Below are 17250 nucleotides of genomic sequence, written 5' to 3' on the forward strand. Positions count from 1 at the left end.
GTAACTTATGTAAATGAACTTTGGAGGAAAAAGCTTTGGAGGGTTATTTTTTTCCTTAAGGTTTACATGCCAAACTTAATATTTCCTTATGTATAATTAACTTTACACATTTATTGGATATTCTTTGTAGAACCAAAAGGCTCTTCCCTCCCTCTCTCCCTCATTGTCATGATTAGTATTTTGGGTTCCTCATAAAAAATACATGTTCTTCTTATAAACACATCTGATTCTTCCATCTAATCCAGTAGCCTAACTTTCAATGTCAATTAAAGGGAATGGGTTTGTGGACAATAGGAATAAGTTCCATAAATTCTCAAAACTGTCGTTGTAACAAAAATCAGGACAGTGATATATTGGAAAGAAGCTGGCCTTGGCACTCAGAAGGGAACATCTGGAAAATTGGATACAAGAAAGAAGGCATGATTTTTTTATGAACTTGCAAAGAATTCTTGCATGCTTGGCATGACTTCCTGCACAGTGATCTACAAAGACAATGGCTTCTCCTAGGACATGTCTTCCAGCTGTGTACAGCTATGATAATAAAAATTAGATTTCTCTTCCCTTTGGCTTTCCAGTGCCCCTGCTTAATGGGCATGGAAATGACTCTGTTTAATATTTTCTTTGACTATGCCATCTGACAGGAGACCTGGGCTCATGTTCCTTGCCTTTGCTAGTTGCAGACCCTAAGGCAACATACTGTGGTGTTTAAAGTTTAAGCAGGGTTATGGTGGAGTGTGAAGTACCTTGGAGAAATCCCAGTTTGTCAATTCAAATGGCACTCACCTTCTGGAAATATGCAAAAGCTTTAATTGTTGCAGAGATCGAGAAAGTCAAGCATATGGAAGTATGCCTGTGGCTATGAGCCCCCTTGGAGGTTAACATCAAAATCTACTAGAAAATCCTTCTCCCCATTAGTACCCAAAGGTGACTGAGCATTGTGTTTTTATCTTTTTTTCTTTGTCCAATGTTTCTGACATACTTTCAATCCAATAGTTTCAAATGCACTGATGGATTAAGTCTTCAAATAGCATATTCTAGCAGAGTAATTAAAAAGAACAAAGGGCAGAAAATCTGAATAGTGTCTTTAAAGTGAATTTGTCACTTGGATTAACTATTTCCTAATTGCCTATTTATAAGTAATTTGTTTATATCAGTCTTCAACTATAGAAATTAGAACACTGTTTTACTGCTGGTGCAACTGAGCAGTTGAACATCATCATCTATCACCTTTCCAAACATATGTAGTAACTGAAACATAAGTAACATAAAACATTAAAACATGTCAGCATTTAAAGTAATGCACCCATAGAAAGTGGAACTCCAAGTAGATTCCTCAAAGAACAAATTTATTGGATGCATCATATTGGCACAACTGTAAAAACCGACTCTGAAAGTTCCCACCATTTACACCTAATTAAAAGAGAAAGTTTTTCCCCTTTCCCCAAGTCATCAGTCACATGGTCCAATTGAGGTACTGGCTAGTTGCTTGGTTATTTCATTCCTCCTCTCCCACCCACCTGTTGGAATGACCTTGGTTCCCACAGGAAAACCTTTTGTTTTGAATGCAAAACTTCAGCTAACTATTTCCCTCCCCCTCACATCTAGTGGCAACCCTGAAACCTCAAAGATGGCCCCAGCCAAACTAAAACAAAAATTAAAAACCCAATAAAATCACTAGTCATGATTTACAAACTGATCTTACTAAGTTACTCCAAAGATGCTGATGCTGTAAACTTCCATTATCCTAACAATCTGTTAGTCTTACTCTGGCTTTAAGCAAGGTGTGGTTAAAAACATCACCTTAGGAAGCAATTGGGGAAAATTCAGCTATTTAGGAGCATGTTGTAGTTTTTGGATCCAAAGTGCCTCTTCCTCTTTACAGCACCAAAGTTTTACCACATTGTTTTAGAGAAAGAGCCAAATATAAAAGTCAGATAGGCGATATAATTTAGTATATCATCTCCAATTCAAAGAAGGAAATCTGATCACTTTTAAATTTAGAGATAAAATTAAACAGATGATCCAAACAAGAGTGCCATAATGACATTGCCATTGAAATGACTTCTATAGTTCTCAATAACTCTGCAATTGTTCAAAATAAACATAAAACATGAAAAATAAATACTAAAATAACATATTTAAATAAAATGTTGAAAGTCAGCACAGACATAAAATAAAGTTTATCAATAAAACTAGGCAAACAAGTAAGTTTTAACTGAGTGCCTAAAGGATACAATATTTTCTATAATATCCTCTTTAGAAGGAAAATACTTCATCTATTTCTTTTTTAATAATAATTTAAATGACATTTAAAGATGCAAAAATAAAAAAAACTAATAGGAATCAAGAAAAATACAGTATATAAAAAATTAAAATGTAGAGGAAAAAATACAGAAAAAAGATATTTCCAAAGAAGTGACTTCTCCTTCCTTCAAGACAAGTACAAACAACTTCAGTAATTTGTCACTTTCTTTGATATTTCAACAAGATATCTCTTTTATTTCTTGATCTCTTATCAATAAATTACAAAGCCTCATCATTCAGTCCTGTCTATTAAGAGAAAGAGAGAGATGTATACGTGTGTGTGTGTGTGTGTATTAATCAATTATATATATAATTTAAGATTATATATATATATTTATCTTATAAACAGGTCTTTAAAGCCTTGTCATTTTGTCCTAATCAAAAAAGTCCACTAAGTATTACTAGAAACAACAAAACATATATTTAATCTCGATGAAATTAATCAACTTTGTATTCCTTTGTTTTACTTTTAAGACTCTTGATCTTTAGCCCCTTTAAATAGTATCTCAATGTTTATTTCTTACCATTTTCTTTTTGTTTCTGTCAAAAAATCCTTTGTGAGTTTAACACATTTCTTTGATAAATCCAAAACAAGAAAATTATCCAAGCCAGTCTTCTGTTTTATTTTTTTTTATGTTCCATTTTATTTTTAAGAGATCAGCCTACTTCTTTTGTAAATCCAGTGTAGCATCTTTTTCCCCCTCGCATTGTTGTAGGCCAACATTTTAAAATTTACTTTCAGAACCACATTTGAATCAACTTGGTGTCTGTTTTATCCAGTAAAATCTGTTCCTCTGCTATAACGTCTTTTAAATTCATATTTATATATATTAAAAAAATCTTAAGAGAGTGCATTCTGAGTGCACTGTTCCTTGAATTCTTCCAAAATCTGATATTTTTGCTCCATTTTATATTAATTGGTCTCTTCTCACTTAATTATAATTTTTAGTTTTTTCTGATTCCCTTTAGTGTCCAACCTTCAAAGTTTCCTCTTATCATGTTTTCTTTCTAATCAACAATACTTTCCTCTGGGAAGATTTCTTACACTTAATTTCAGAATCTTCATACACATTTTTATAAAAATTTAAACAACCCACAGGAAAAATTCTCATAATTAATTTCAAATTCTTATTGCAAATCCACTGAGCTCCTTGGTCAGCTTATAAATTCCCAAAATCAGTGATCTAATCACCCCTTTGCTGTTTACCCCACCCCCCAAAAAAAGATTTTTTAAAGTCCTTAAACTTGCTAGAAACCTCTTTATTCAAGGATAGAAGTTAGTTCATTATATTAGAAGAACCAGTATATTGAAACTTGTCTTTCCAAAGGTTCTCAATATTCAAAAAGCCATGAACAAGCCATTTCCAGAACTGATAAAAGAGGAATCATGCACACGTGTCTGTATAAGGGCTCTGATGGTAATCTCTCAGCTCCCAGCACTCTAAAACTATTTTATGGTCTCCTAAAGGGGAGCCGTTCTATGGAGCACTTGTAGACAATCCTGGTTCTCTCCTAGATCCAGAGGGGAAGTTTAAGGTTTGATCAATTTGCTACCTCCTTGTTCCAGCACAATTGTTAGTTTTACCTTTTCAGAACCACCTGTCTGCCACTGCTACCCAAAAAGCCTCTGAAGAAACTTTTTTTCCCCTCTTATGGATGTGAAATGTATGAAAAGTATCTGAAGAAATGTTTCCCCAAGTCACAGATGGGCTGATACAAGCAGAAGTCCTCCTGGGTACATTTAGATAGTACTAGGAGATAACACTTGCAATAAAAATAAGTGCTAATGATTTCAAACACAGATGCTCAAGCTGCAGATGTATGTGCATACCTGTGAGGATCATGCTCCATTGACTACAATAGAAGTTGCTTCTAATAAACCCATAGAGAATTGGGTTGCATGGAAGAAATGGCCCCAGGACTCTATAGTTTTTGAAAGCATCTTACATGCCAGGCACTCATGCTGTCTTTCAATCTTCCCAGTTGTAAATATAAGAAGGGGGGATAGGTGAAAGGGAGAAGTTGTTAATTAAAATAAGCCAATGTCCTAAACAAAAATTTAATTGAATATTCAATATCCCCACCTTGGATATTACAATCCTGAGACATTAAACCTATACACATTATTCAGTAAGCATACGTGCTGTGCAGTAAAAATGTCAGCTGCTATAATGGCGTAGCATTAAAATCTCTTTTCACCATGTCTTCGGTATTGTTTGGCGCTGTCGCTTTTGCAGTATTTTTCAATAGTGGAAATGTCAGACACCTACAATGACTGACTCTAAGAGGAAAAGGACTTGTCATTTAGCCAATTCATTCTTCAGGCAGAATTTCTTACAGAATAATCCTGCATCACATACTATTGTACCTACTGAGTAAGCTAAAATGCAAAATATTGATGGAATGGTATCCTGTTTATTTTCTTCTATATTAAACTTCAAATTCTTCCAAATGTTAAGACAAACATGTAATTAAAGTGTGTCAAGAAAATGTGGCATCTTTAATGCAAGATATTTTTCAGTACATACATCACAATCTCATCCATCTTTTTCTGATATGACTGGTGTTGATTTTGATCATTCTAAACTTCTAAATCAGATGGTTTTGTTCACAAATAATAATTAACAATATATGTTTCTGAGCATAAGCCATAATGAAAAGTGATTAAAGATGCATATCACAGTGCTTTAACTTTTTTTTTCAACATTAAAGTAAGCAATGTCTGAGCACATGACAAATAGTCAATTGTTTAAACCAGGCTGGTTAGATAAAAAGAGAAAATATCAAGATAAATTTAATGATGAACATATGACAATCTTGATAATCACAGTCAGATATTATTGCATATATGGTTAAAAACTAGATTTGCAATATAAATGAAATAATTATGAGTCTGAACTGTATTAATAATTCACAGCCCCTATATCTTGAGCAACTATGTAGAATTTAAAAGTCTCGTCTGTTTTGTTTAATATGTTTGCTGCCATAAATAAGATGAGAAGGTGGAAACAACAGTCCATGTGGTACCCCAAATGCGTTGGAATACAATAATCATGGAATCATGAACTGACTGCTGCCTATTAGGTCTCAGAAATCTGTGCAGTCTTAAACTTTCCACTTTCTCATCTTGCAATCTTTTGAGAAAGAATATGTATAGCTTTCACCAAGAACAATTTACAATAAAAAAAAAAAATAGTGCTGCAGCTGTAATAATCAATTAAGGATTTTGCTAAAATATACAGTATTTTGGAAAAGTATTCTGATGCCATTCTTTCTTTCTCCTTTTGTTGATTTGTGAATCAATTTAAGAATAATAAAACCCTAAAATATTTCATTGTTGTCTTCTATTTGCTATTGTAATTTTCATGTATGGTTTTAACAATATAAAGCCCAGTAAATTACTAATTCTTCCCATTTGAATAGATGTGTAGCTCAAACCAGACTAATTAACTGAATTAATCTATGCCCTTGCAATAAAAGTTTAGAATCTTTTGTACTGAAATTAGATGACTGCATCATAGAGGAATAAGCCAGTAACATATTTATTGGATGATCTTCATTTATAACAAAACTTTCCCTCTGTTAAGTGTAACAAATTCAGTTACTGGATAATTAGTATTAGAGTCATTCGTATTAGAATTAAAGTTAGTATTAATCCTAATATTAACATTAAGTAATATTATTAATAGTAATAGTGCAATTAGTATTAGAGCCATTCCTTTGAAAGCAAATTGGAACTATTACTTAAGCGTACAAATTTATGGCATGATATATTTGCAAACCACATTCAGCACCAAGTCCTGATTTTTCTTTTTGGACCAGTTGATGCAGCATTTTACTCACTACACATGCTAATGTATTCAAGCAAAAGTGAATTGCAAAGCTTGCCCTATTTCAGTCTGTCTGAACTGTGGCAACATGGGGAGAGCAGATTGGCAAAACATGATATCCTATTTTTATGCAGACAGCTTCTTATGAAGCCTTTTAACGTGAGCAGGAGAGTCCTCATTTTAAATTAAATAAACCGTCAGATCCCTGCCGTTTAAATGGGCTGTTGATAAATAGAATCTGTTCTTAGTCATCTCTCACTCATACATGCTTGAGAAAATACCCTTTTGTGTACTTCATTGTACAGTTGCTCAGTTGTACTTTTTCCCCCTTTGTATTTTACTCAGCTGCCAGTTCCATGGTTGGATAATCAAAATCATGATTTAGAGAAACTTTATGCAGAGACAGTCAGTTACTAAAGCTATCTTGAAGCCAACTGGCACAGTTATTATTATTGGGGGTTTTTTTTTAGAAACTAAAATCAACATGAAGCAAAGATCCAAAACCCCTTTGCCTCTAGCTCAGCAGGCCTATGTGACCTTTTTAAAGCAAAGCACTTTTTGACTTGGGGGTGGGGGGGCTTTTAGAATACAGGTAATACAGTAAGAACATTTTTTTAAAAAAATATACCCAGACTATTAAAGATGCCTATGATAGCGCTTCCACTAAACCCACAACTTTTTTCTCTTCAGAATACCGTCATATTTGTAATCCATTTTTGTGCATACTGTATTACAATCACTGTAACTGGTTCTAGAAATCCACGGCAAGAGGATGTGATGTTTCTAAAGTTGTGCAGGTTTTTGCTAGGCAAATGAGGGAGCTGATTAAGTGCCCTTGAGGATATGGAATTGCAGAATGGAAGTTTAATGCATGTGAGAAGACACATGAAAGAGTGAAGTTCATGAATCCAAGATAAAAAGGGGGGAGTTACATCATTAGGGGGAAGCAGAGAAAGGGATTGTGATGACCCAGGGCATGACACAAAGATAACACAGCCAGAGAACCGGTATGAGTCCCTTTATTATCACCAACTGTGCCCCCAATGTCCCTTTCAACTCTCTGGGCTGGAGAGAGCTCTTCTACCAACCTATAATAATCTTTGGCTGACAATACTTCAGTAGCAAACGTTGTAAGCAGAAAACTTCTAACTATGAATCCAACAAGGCAAGATAAGGTAATTTATTTTATTTATTTTATTTATTTTATTCAATTTTTATACCGCCCTTCTCCCGAATTAGTCCAGCAGGGCAGCAAGATAAGGAATTCCAGAAATGAAGTAGCATGCAGTAAATCAAACCAGTTGGGAGGATGCCAGGAACTCAGATAAAGAGTGAACACGATGAACTCAGCATTTGTTCCCGACAACTGCCCCCTCCATTTGCCTCTCCTTTAAACTCCATCAGCAGGTATGTCTTGTGAAGGGCATAGGGGTCCTTTCCTCCCCCATAAGTCCCACAACCCATGTTGCTCTCTTCTCCATACTTCCCTGCACTGCCTAGGATGAGGAGGGGTTGGTCCTTGGTCCTCATCTGAACTCCCTTTCCCTGCTCTGCCCAGCCTGACTTTGCCCTTCCCCATTTTCTTCTACACCCAATGGAGCTCTTTTGCTCTCTGTCAGCTGTTCCCCTTCGGATTCAGACTCCGACAGGGGCATGACAGGGATAAGGCTACATGGTGAGGACAGGAAAAGAAGTGGGGGAGTCTAAGATCAAGGAGTGGGAATTATGGGCAACACTTTCAGTGCTGCAATCATACGAGCATGAGATTTGTCCTAGAAGAAGAGACAATGAATGGTGGATAATGCATTTCTTGAAAACAGGCACCAGTTTTGGGTAGGATGATTTTTTGCTGGCCTGTGTTTTTAGCAAACAGGTCTATAGTTCACATTTCCTAGGCTAATAAGTGAAAAATTATATTGATTTCAAAAACATACAAAATTAAATATATTTGGGAAAGATACTGGCAGTATAAAAAGGTAAAGGTTCCCCTTGCACATATGTGCTTGTTGATTCTGACTCTAGGGGGCGGTGGTCATCTCCGTTTCAAAGCTGAAGAGCCAGTGCTGTCCGAAGACGTCTCTGTGGTCATGTGACCGGCATGACTAAATGCCAAAGGCACACAGAACGCTGTTACCTTCCCACTAAAGGTGGTCCCTATTTTTCTACTTGCATTTTTTACGTGCTTTCAAACTGCTAGGTTGGCTGAAGCTGGAACAAGTAATGGGAGCTCACTCCATTATGCGGCACTAGGGATTCAAACCGCTGAACTGGCAACCTTTCGATCGACAAGCTCAGCATCTTAGCCTTCTGAGCCACCGCATCCCCAACTGGCAATATAGTAAATTTAATATCAATAAATACTAAAGGCATCATCAGGAAATTTTCATGTCTGAAAAATAACCGTGAATTTCTTTCATTTTATATGCTTTGAATTCTCAGAAATATGGGTAAAAATGGACCAAACAGGTTTATAAAATTGCAAACCTGACATGTATCTAACAGACTGTTTTGTATCATCGATTCTAAAAGACTGAGTTTAAAATTCAAGGGATGGCAACATGGAATCCTCCAAAAGTTGCTGGACTGCCCGTTCATTCCCTTCACCTTTAGCCATGTTCTCCAAGGTTGATGGGAGCTGAAGTTGGATAATGAAGGCCAGATTTTAGTAGAGCACAGAGGCTCTGGCACCAGCAGTCATTTTCTCAAGAGAAAAGAACAATAATTGCGGCTATATTAGAACAATCTTCAGTTTCTCCACTCTCCCCCCCTCCTTATTTGGAAACAATTCTGTGCTTTATGGTATCCTATCCACTGCTCTCTTGCTGCTTGCAATACATTTTGATCCCTAACTTGTGGAATGTTCTAGGCCAATGTTTCTCATCCTTGGCAATTGAAGAAGTGTGGACCTCAGCTCCCAGAATTCACAAGCCAGGATATGGTTTAACTCTGGACCTTGAACTGTTTTGGCCGACTGTTGTGTCTCTGTCTTCAAATGCTTCCTATCAGCACCCTGTGAACTATTCAAGTCCATGGTAGCTAAAACTTTCTTTGAATTCATCCAGCTTTTCCTCTCTAAATGCTTGCCTTATGGCCCTCATATCAAAAAAATGTTACACCATAGCATAAAGACACTTAGAACTTACCTGTGTTGGGTTTACATAGGACCTCTTGCTTGTGTGTTGCTTTTTCCAGATTGTTTTAGCTTGGCCAGTATACCATCAGGGACCAATCATTAGCCTTCTGTGAGTGGTCAAGACTGGCTAGGGTGATAAAGAAGTTACACTTTGAGAGGAACAAAACAATCACACAACTAGACGGAAGACAATGAATAGTTTACACATGTATACCTGCCAAATTTTCTGTTGATGTACTGTTTTTTCACATTGTTCTGAGGAGAATGGAGTCCATGTGAAAAGGTAGGCAATTTTGTATTGTTTTGCATATTTTGTGTTCTTTTGCAGGTATGTAATGCGAAGGATAGGGCATGCATACTTTGCACACTTATGTTGCTAATTCAGCTAAGGCTGTTTCTATAAAAAACATACTGCTACAATATTGGTTGGTTAAGCACTCTGCATAATACACACTGTGCATGATCTAATATCTTGTCAATGTGGTGAATCAGAATGCTATTAAGATAAAAATATATCTGTAAATATGGCTTTGGAGTATGTGTATGCTGTGTAATATTATTTATTACTTAAGTTACTATTCAATAAAGTAGTAGTATATTTTGTTCCTTTTTTTTTTTTTGCATCCACCAATCACTTTTATATTCAAGGAAAAAACAAAACAAAACCCCTCACTAAGCTTGTAGAAGCAGACTTTTTTCCCCTTTAGTTCTTGCTAAGTAAGCAAGGTTTTAATAAACAAGATTAATTTTTAGGTAAAAGGATTAATAAAACTTGCATAGTAGAATGTGGTAATTGAAGAGATTAAAATAGTTAGCCAGTCTCTTAGCCTGAAACCTGTAGTTTAAGTGATGCAGAAGGTTTGGAGATTTTTTTAATGCTTTTTGGTGGAAGTTTGATGGTTTGGGTGATAGATAATGGTGATGGCTATCTGTTGTTCTATTGTGGAAAATCAAAGCATCGCCAAGTCTCTTGTTTCTAAATTTTTTCTTATGGCCAAAACTCATTTTTTAGTTTCAGCAGAGTACAGAGAACTTTTAAGGCATTCTGGGTTTTATTCAATGGATCCATCTAACTTAAACCATTTTGCTAGATACATGAAAAACATTTTCTACCCCTTTATAAACCTCTCCTGGAGTTTATAAATTGCTTGTACCTAAATCAGGGGTCACCAACCTTTCAGACCTCAGGGACCACTAAATTCATAATTTAAAATCTCGCAGACCACTAATATGATCTGCTTAATGACTGGATGGGTGGCCGTGGCTAGGTGATCATGTGACTGGGTGGGCGTGGCCAACTCGATGTCCCTTGCATCCAGGAGCACCTTTCGGCCTCTACTTGCCCCTCCCCTCCCAGCCACTCCTCGCCTGCCCACCCGGGCTCCTTGGGGCTCCAACAGGAAGCAGTTGTTGGAGCGAAGCAGCCACCATGAGAAAGAGTTGGTAAAACAGCTCAGTTCAAATTGAATCAGACTGAGAAGGAGGCTCAGCAGAAGCACCTCACTGAAGACTATGAGCATAGGCTTTCCAAGCAGAGGGAAGACCCGTGGGAGTTCAAGGACAGGTACCGGTGCCTGGAGGCTCAGCGGGCTGAGATGGTCAGCAGGTTCCAGGCCATGATGAAGTAACCACTGCAACAAGGACCTCCGGCTCTTCACCACCAGTGGCACTTCCCTCCAGCTTTCGTCCAAAGCCCCGCACCAGGAGGCCGAAGCAGACCTCGAGTCAGAATTTCTTCCCCACTCTGACCCACACAAAAAGACCCCGAAGGGGGAGAGTCTCTGCAGCAACACAAGTGTTCATTGCACGTATCCGTCCCAGGGGCCGTAGTTTAAGGACCCCTGATTTAGTGCAATATAAAAAATGCAAATAATTTTTCTGTGGACCACCAAACTTTTCTCGTGGACCACCGGTGGTCCATGGACCACCAGTTGGTGACCACTGACCTAAATAATCTGGAGGCAATGGATTATAATTCTGTTCCAAATATAAGTCTTTATTAACATCATATACAGTACATACACGTGGATAGCTGGATTTTCTTATATCCAGATATGGTACCTGCCTGTATCTTAGATTTTTATGGAGAATTAAGACTTAATTGATAGTTAGACACACATATTGTAGTTGGTGCCATTTTTTACCTATTATGTTATATTTATATGAACTATTTCTAATATATGCAGGTGTGTATATACTTAATATAGAAGAGCTAAATAATTCCTTATTTTTAAAAGGTTCTCATTGAATCAAATATTTTAGTAAGAGATATGAACAACTAACAAAGATTAAATAAATATGTGACTTTGTTTTGAATTATTCTAGCTAAAAGGGTGTTTTTGGGTTGCTGAGCAGAGGGTAGGGTTGGATGTTACTGAAAAAGTGATTAGCTAGTCAGCAATCATATGTCAGTTTAATCTGTTATAATGTGTCAAAGTACTCATTTGATCTATGTACAGTCAGTTCTAATCTAATAAGCAAAGGCAAGTACGCAAATGTATACGTAAAGCACTTGATTTCACTTGATTTGATTATTTTTGGCTGACATACAAATAGAATGTTGATAATAAGAACCCTAATATTTCAGTTCTTAGGATTTTTTTCATGATTATATACTCTCTATCATGTTAAAAATATTTTCCTCCTTCCCGAAAATAAAATTTAGGGAAGATACTATTGCATATTTATCTTTTTGGTGGGTTTTTGTGTGTGTGTTTTTTAAGGATGAGTTTGTAGCTCTCTGAAATTCTTTGTTAAGTTCCTTTCTGTGATTTATATTTTTCTTGGTAATGTTTACCTTCTGTTCTACCATCCAGTTTTCTTTCTTGCCTCCTGGGCTCCTTTCAGTCTCCTTTCACATTCACCCATAACAATATATTTATTTACTGTATATAGTAAGTTTATATGCCGCCCATCTCACTAAGAAATAAATTTCTATTTAATTTCACAATTCATCTCTATCAGCGACGTTTAGGACTTCAGAAAGATTCAGTGTTCTCATTGAAAATGATGGGGCATTCTCAAAATCCCATTAGAGCAACTGGTTGGCTTTCCTCTTTCTTTTCACATTGAATTGCAGCTTGCAGAAAAAAAAATTGTAACTTGTTCCATAGTCAGATCCTGGCCTGTTATAACTGCTTTACCACTTCCTTGTGCCAATAATATAGTTAATTTGATTTCTGTTTCTTCTGTATGGTGATATAGTAAGTAGGCCTAATTCTGGTTCAGAGGAACTGTTCTGCTTTATTTCTGTTTCTAAACCATATAATCCAATTACATTATCCCCTTAGTAGTTCCAACTTTGGCATTTTAGTCTCCTACCTTGCTTGCCTTTCTATTAATTGCAGATTGAACTTGACTTTAAAACTCATCAATTTCCTCTCTTTTTGTACTTACATATATATCACCAGATAAATATGAATCCTTCAGGATGATCAGGGGAATATTTAAACTAGAATACTCTTTATGATGACCTTTTCATTGTTGAAAGACTCAAGTGCAAGGTAGTCTACCAATTGGCTAAACACCTCTATTATCCCTATTTTGAAAGTACCAAAAGTACTTTAAAGAAGGTGAACATTTCCCTTTGTTAAATTCCATTGTTAATGCCAGAATACCTTGAGCTCTGATTAAATAAAGGCAATTTCCAACTGTAACTAGTGTGTCCATCCTACAATAAAAGTTATTTCAGAAACAAGCATTATTTTCTATAAATTGTTGTGCTGATTAGCAATAACAACAAGTAATGCAGCATTCCAACTCAGCCTTTGTGACTCATTGTAAACATGGTTGGAAAATCATTTTGCTTAACTACAATAATAGGAATGGACTTTTTGTGGTGTTTTTAGGTTGGACTATTCATTCTTACACATTCTACCCATCATGAACAAGCACATGTAAATTAATCATCAGGAGCAGACCCTAATGCCGGTCTCCATTTTGGACCAGAAAATGATGCGTACTATTTATATAAGAAACTAATGAATGCATTCTTATTTCTCTTATTTGAGATGTATTTTTATTTTCATAAAGTTTTCTTTAAACCAGTTATCTATTTATTCATTTATTAGGAAAATGGAATTTTACTTTTAGACAGGTCTGCATTCCAGGTTTTTCGTTTGTTTCTTTGTTTCTCCCACAACTCCTCCCACCCCAAAGCACATTAAAAAAATCTGAATTTCTGCCACATATCTAAAGATGTCAGTCTCTTGGACAACTCCTGCTTTTCTTGCTGATCTGTGACTATAAAAAAAAAAATCAAGTGATTGATTGACTCCTGTGCGTCTAAAATTGTGATAATATTAATGCCAAATGTAGCTTCATTACAACAAATTATTCCATGCTGCTATTTCAGAGTCACTTGTGAATGAGATGAGGCAGAATTAGTCAAGCTCAAAAATAAACTATGGACCAGAGGTAGATGGTATGTTTAAATTCAGACTGGCAACATTTGAATGAATTAAAGATAAGGATTGTCAGAAGTAAAAGGAAAGAATACAAAGTTGGTTTATGTGTCCAAAGTTAAGTAAAAACATATTTCTGGAAAAGTCTGGTAGCCATTTTGCTGATTATAAAGTATCCAGTGAAAGGAAAATTTGAGTCTTGCATAACTAACTGTTCTCTCTCTCTCTCTCTCTCTCTCTCACACACACACACACACACACACACACACACACACACACTGCCTAAATGGCTCATCATAGTATTTTATTTCCTTCAAACTTTAGCTTTTCAGAATGGATTTAAGAGATGACTTTCCAAGTCTCTTGTATCCAAGGTCTAGTAAGTCTAGAAGAAAGTCTTTATGCAATTAATGGAATATTCCATTCAGTTTGGTAGGACTCTTGTTTGGAGAAAAAAAAACTGTAAGACCAAAACTAATGCTATTGCTTGATATTTAATATGGGGATGAAATATTATTTTTGAAGAATAATACACAAAATCCAAGCCTCTGGCACTTTGCAGTCCAATTAAGAAAGAAATGCTGGGGCCATTTTATTTCCCTTTTTAATGCATAGTGTGAAATTAAGATTGCACTTCTGCATTCCACATCCCCTGGAACCAGCAATAACATCAGCAAATTCTAGTTCCTCAAATTTCTCTTTTCCTTTTTCCAGGAAGACAGGGAGAAATCTTTGAGATATTTCTGTTTAATTAGATTTGACTTGAGAAGCTTTTACGGGTAACACTGTTTATAAGGTATTGTATAAATCAAATATAGCTTTCACTGTGTCCCAAGTTAGCATTTAAATAATGGCACCGATGGCTACAAAGCTGAAAGCTGCACTCGATACTCAGCCCTTTATTAGAAGCCCAAACTAATAAAGAAAATGGCTGTGTGGGTGCAATTCTCTGGTTTCCCCCCCCCCTTTTATCTGATTTCTCCAGCTATATAATAGTGCTTTGGAATGATTGGTTCTTTAGAAATGAGAATTGGAGCAATCAGGGAGGAGAACCATCTGGAGTCTGTGCTTTTTGGAATGCTGCCATTGAATGAGGACACAGTAATAAGTCAGACATACATGCTGTGGCAAAATATGTCTTGCGTTTTGCTTGAGTTTTCTTTTCCTGGAAAATGGCTTCCATCTTTCTACCTACCTTATGGGTGCCTGGAATTTTCCATCTTTTTTTTTCTTGATAGTAGCATTTAGTCTTATTTTTTGTTGGAGATTAATGGAGGAACTCAATAAATTAAAAGACGCTTGCTCCTGGGGAGGAAAACTATGACAAATCTAGATAGCTTACTAAAAAGCAGAGACATCACCCTGCCAACAAAAGTGTAGTCAAGGCTATGGTTTTCCCAGTTGCAGTGTATGGCTATGAAAGTTGGACCATAAGAAAGGCTGAGCACCAAAGAATTGAGGCCTTTGAACTCTGGTGCTGGAGAAGACTCCTGCAAGTCCCTTGGACTGCAAGGTGATCAAACCGTCAGTCCTAGAGGAGATCAACTCTGACTGCTCTTTAGAAGGCCAGATCCTGAAGATGAAACTGAAATACTTTGGCCACCTAATGAGAAGGAAGGACTCACTGGAGAAGAGCCTAATGCTGGGAAAGATTAAGGGCAAAAGAAGAAGGGAACAACAGAGAATGAAGTGGCTGGAGCAGTCGGCTTGAAGCAGTTGGCTTGAGCTTAAATGGACTCCAGAGGATGGTAGAGGACAGGAAAGCCTGGAGGAATGTTGTCCATGGGGTCACAATGGGTCAGATATGACTTTGCAAATAACAACAACAATGGAGGAACTGAGTTTGGTGTTCTCTGTTATACATCTTTCTAATATTCTGCACTTTTTCTGCATAATCAGTTCTAGTCCCCAAAAGATGATAAACAGTGTCTTCAAAATGTGCATTGGGCACAACAATGGAACGCTTTTTTAAGAAGTATGCACATAGTCCATCAAGTCCAATAGATAGAGATGGTTTCATCTACATAGTGCCTTTTCAACATTATCTTTTGTGAAATCTAGTGCTACTGAAAAAAGTACAACTAGCTTTAAACAGAGAAGGGGCCAGAGGAAGAGAAGGGATCCATACTTGTCTACCATCCAGAATAAGAAATAGGGGCAAGCCTTGACACCCTTTAATTGGGTAACTTTCCCATGCCAAAAAAGTAATGCTGGTATGTGTCAGAATATATTCATGAACTGGAATAGGGCATAGCAACAGATCAGCCAATGAGGGTTGTTTGGTAACTGAAACATAGTATTTGTTTTTTTTTATTCAAAAAGTTTTTATTAGTCAAAAAAGGTTTATACAAATACATATCAGGTATGGTAAATTTTCATTTTTCTTATCTAAAATAAGAATTTTACTCAAATTTTTTAACACATACAACAGCCATAAGGCAAGCAGGTGACACGAAGTAGCTAAGTTTGCAAATTTTAAATACGTAATAAAGAAGAGTCAAGAATAAACAGAATATCGTACAAAAGAGAATAAGGAAAACCAACACAATCCCAAATATCTTTATCACTTCCTAGTTTTGGATCTCAGAACTCTGGGTTCAGCCTGACCCAACTCCAGGGCCGCAACAGCGGCAGCCGCTTCAGCCCCATGATCTATAACCTCCCCTTCTTCAATTCCTGGGTCATCTGATTCCAGGAAGGCTTTGTGTTCCTCCACATAGGCCGTAGCCTCCGCAATTGTACTGATTTTTTCGTAATGCCCTCCCGAAAATCATCAATCCTCTGGCATCAGCCATCTGAAGCCCACTCCTTCTGGTACAATTTGCTTGACAAAAATAATATTTCTTTCTTTTTCACGTACCTGTCTGGGAATCTGCCTCAGAATGGCTATCTCCCTGCCCCTGTAAATCAGTGCCCCACTCCTATGTTTTCTAAGAATTTCATCTCGCCTCTTCTCACAAATTTGACATGAACCTCTCTGGGAACTGCATGCGTGCGTGCATATTGCTAATTAACTCTATAAACTCGATCCACATCCCAATTCATGAAATCAACACCTCTCCCAAGAAATTCTCCCAACAATTTAGTCACAACATCTCTCAAGTCTTCTTGGTCCACTTCTTCCAAATTTTGAAACCTAAGGAAATAAGACATTTTATCCATCTGTAGTCCAAGCACAGCATTGCCTGTCGTCTCCTCTCTTTTCTGCACTGCCCGCATCTCACCCTCCAAACCTTCCACTTTCTGCTTGTTTTCTGCTGAAACTTGTTGAGTATCCTTTAAATCCTTTTGGATAGTCACAATTTCTGCTCTTATTTCATCCAATTTCTTGTCCATATTAGATAACTTTTCCAAAATTCTCTCCATCTCTCCAGCAGTTGGTCTCTGACCTTTGCCATTAAGGAAAAAAAATACAAAATCCTCAGGCAGGCACGGTATCCTTGTAATTTCCTCCGGATCCACCAGGGGCACTCACAGGAGCAACGAGTCCAGAGTACAGTTAGTCAACCAGGAAGTCAAGGGAAGTGATGTCATCAAAATTCTCATAGTGAAGGCGGAAGCTGGACGCCACCACTGTTCC

Source organism: Ahaetulla prasina, chromosome 5 (assembly GCF_028640845.1).
Source record: "Ahaetulla prasina isolate Xishuangbanna chromosome 5, ASM2864084v1, whole genome shotgun sequence".
Classification (NCBI taxonomy): Eukaryota; Metazoa; Chordata; class Lepidosauria; order Squamata; family Colubridae; genus Ahaetulla; species Ahaetulla prasina.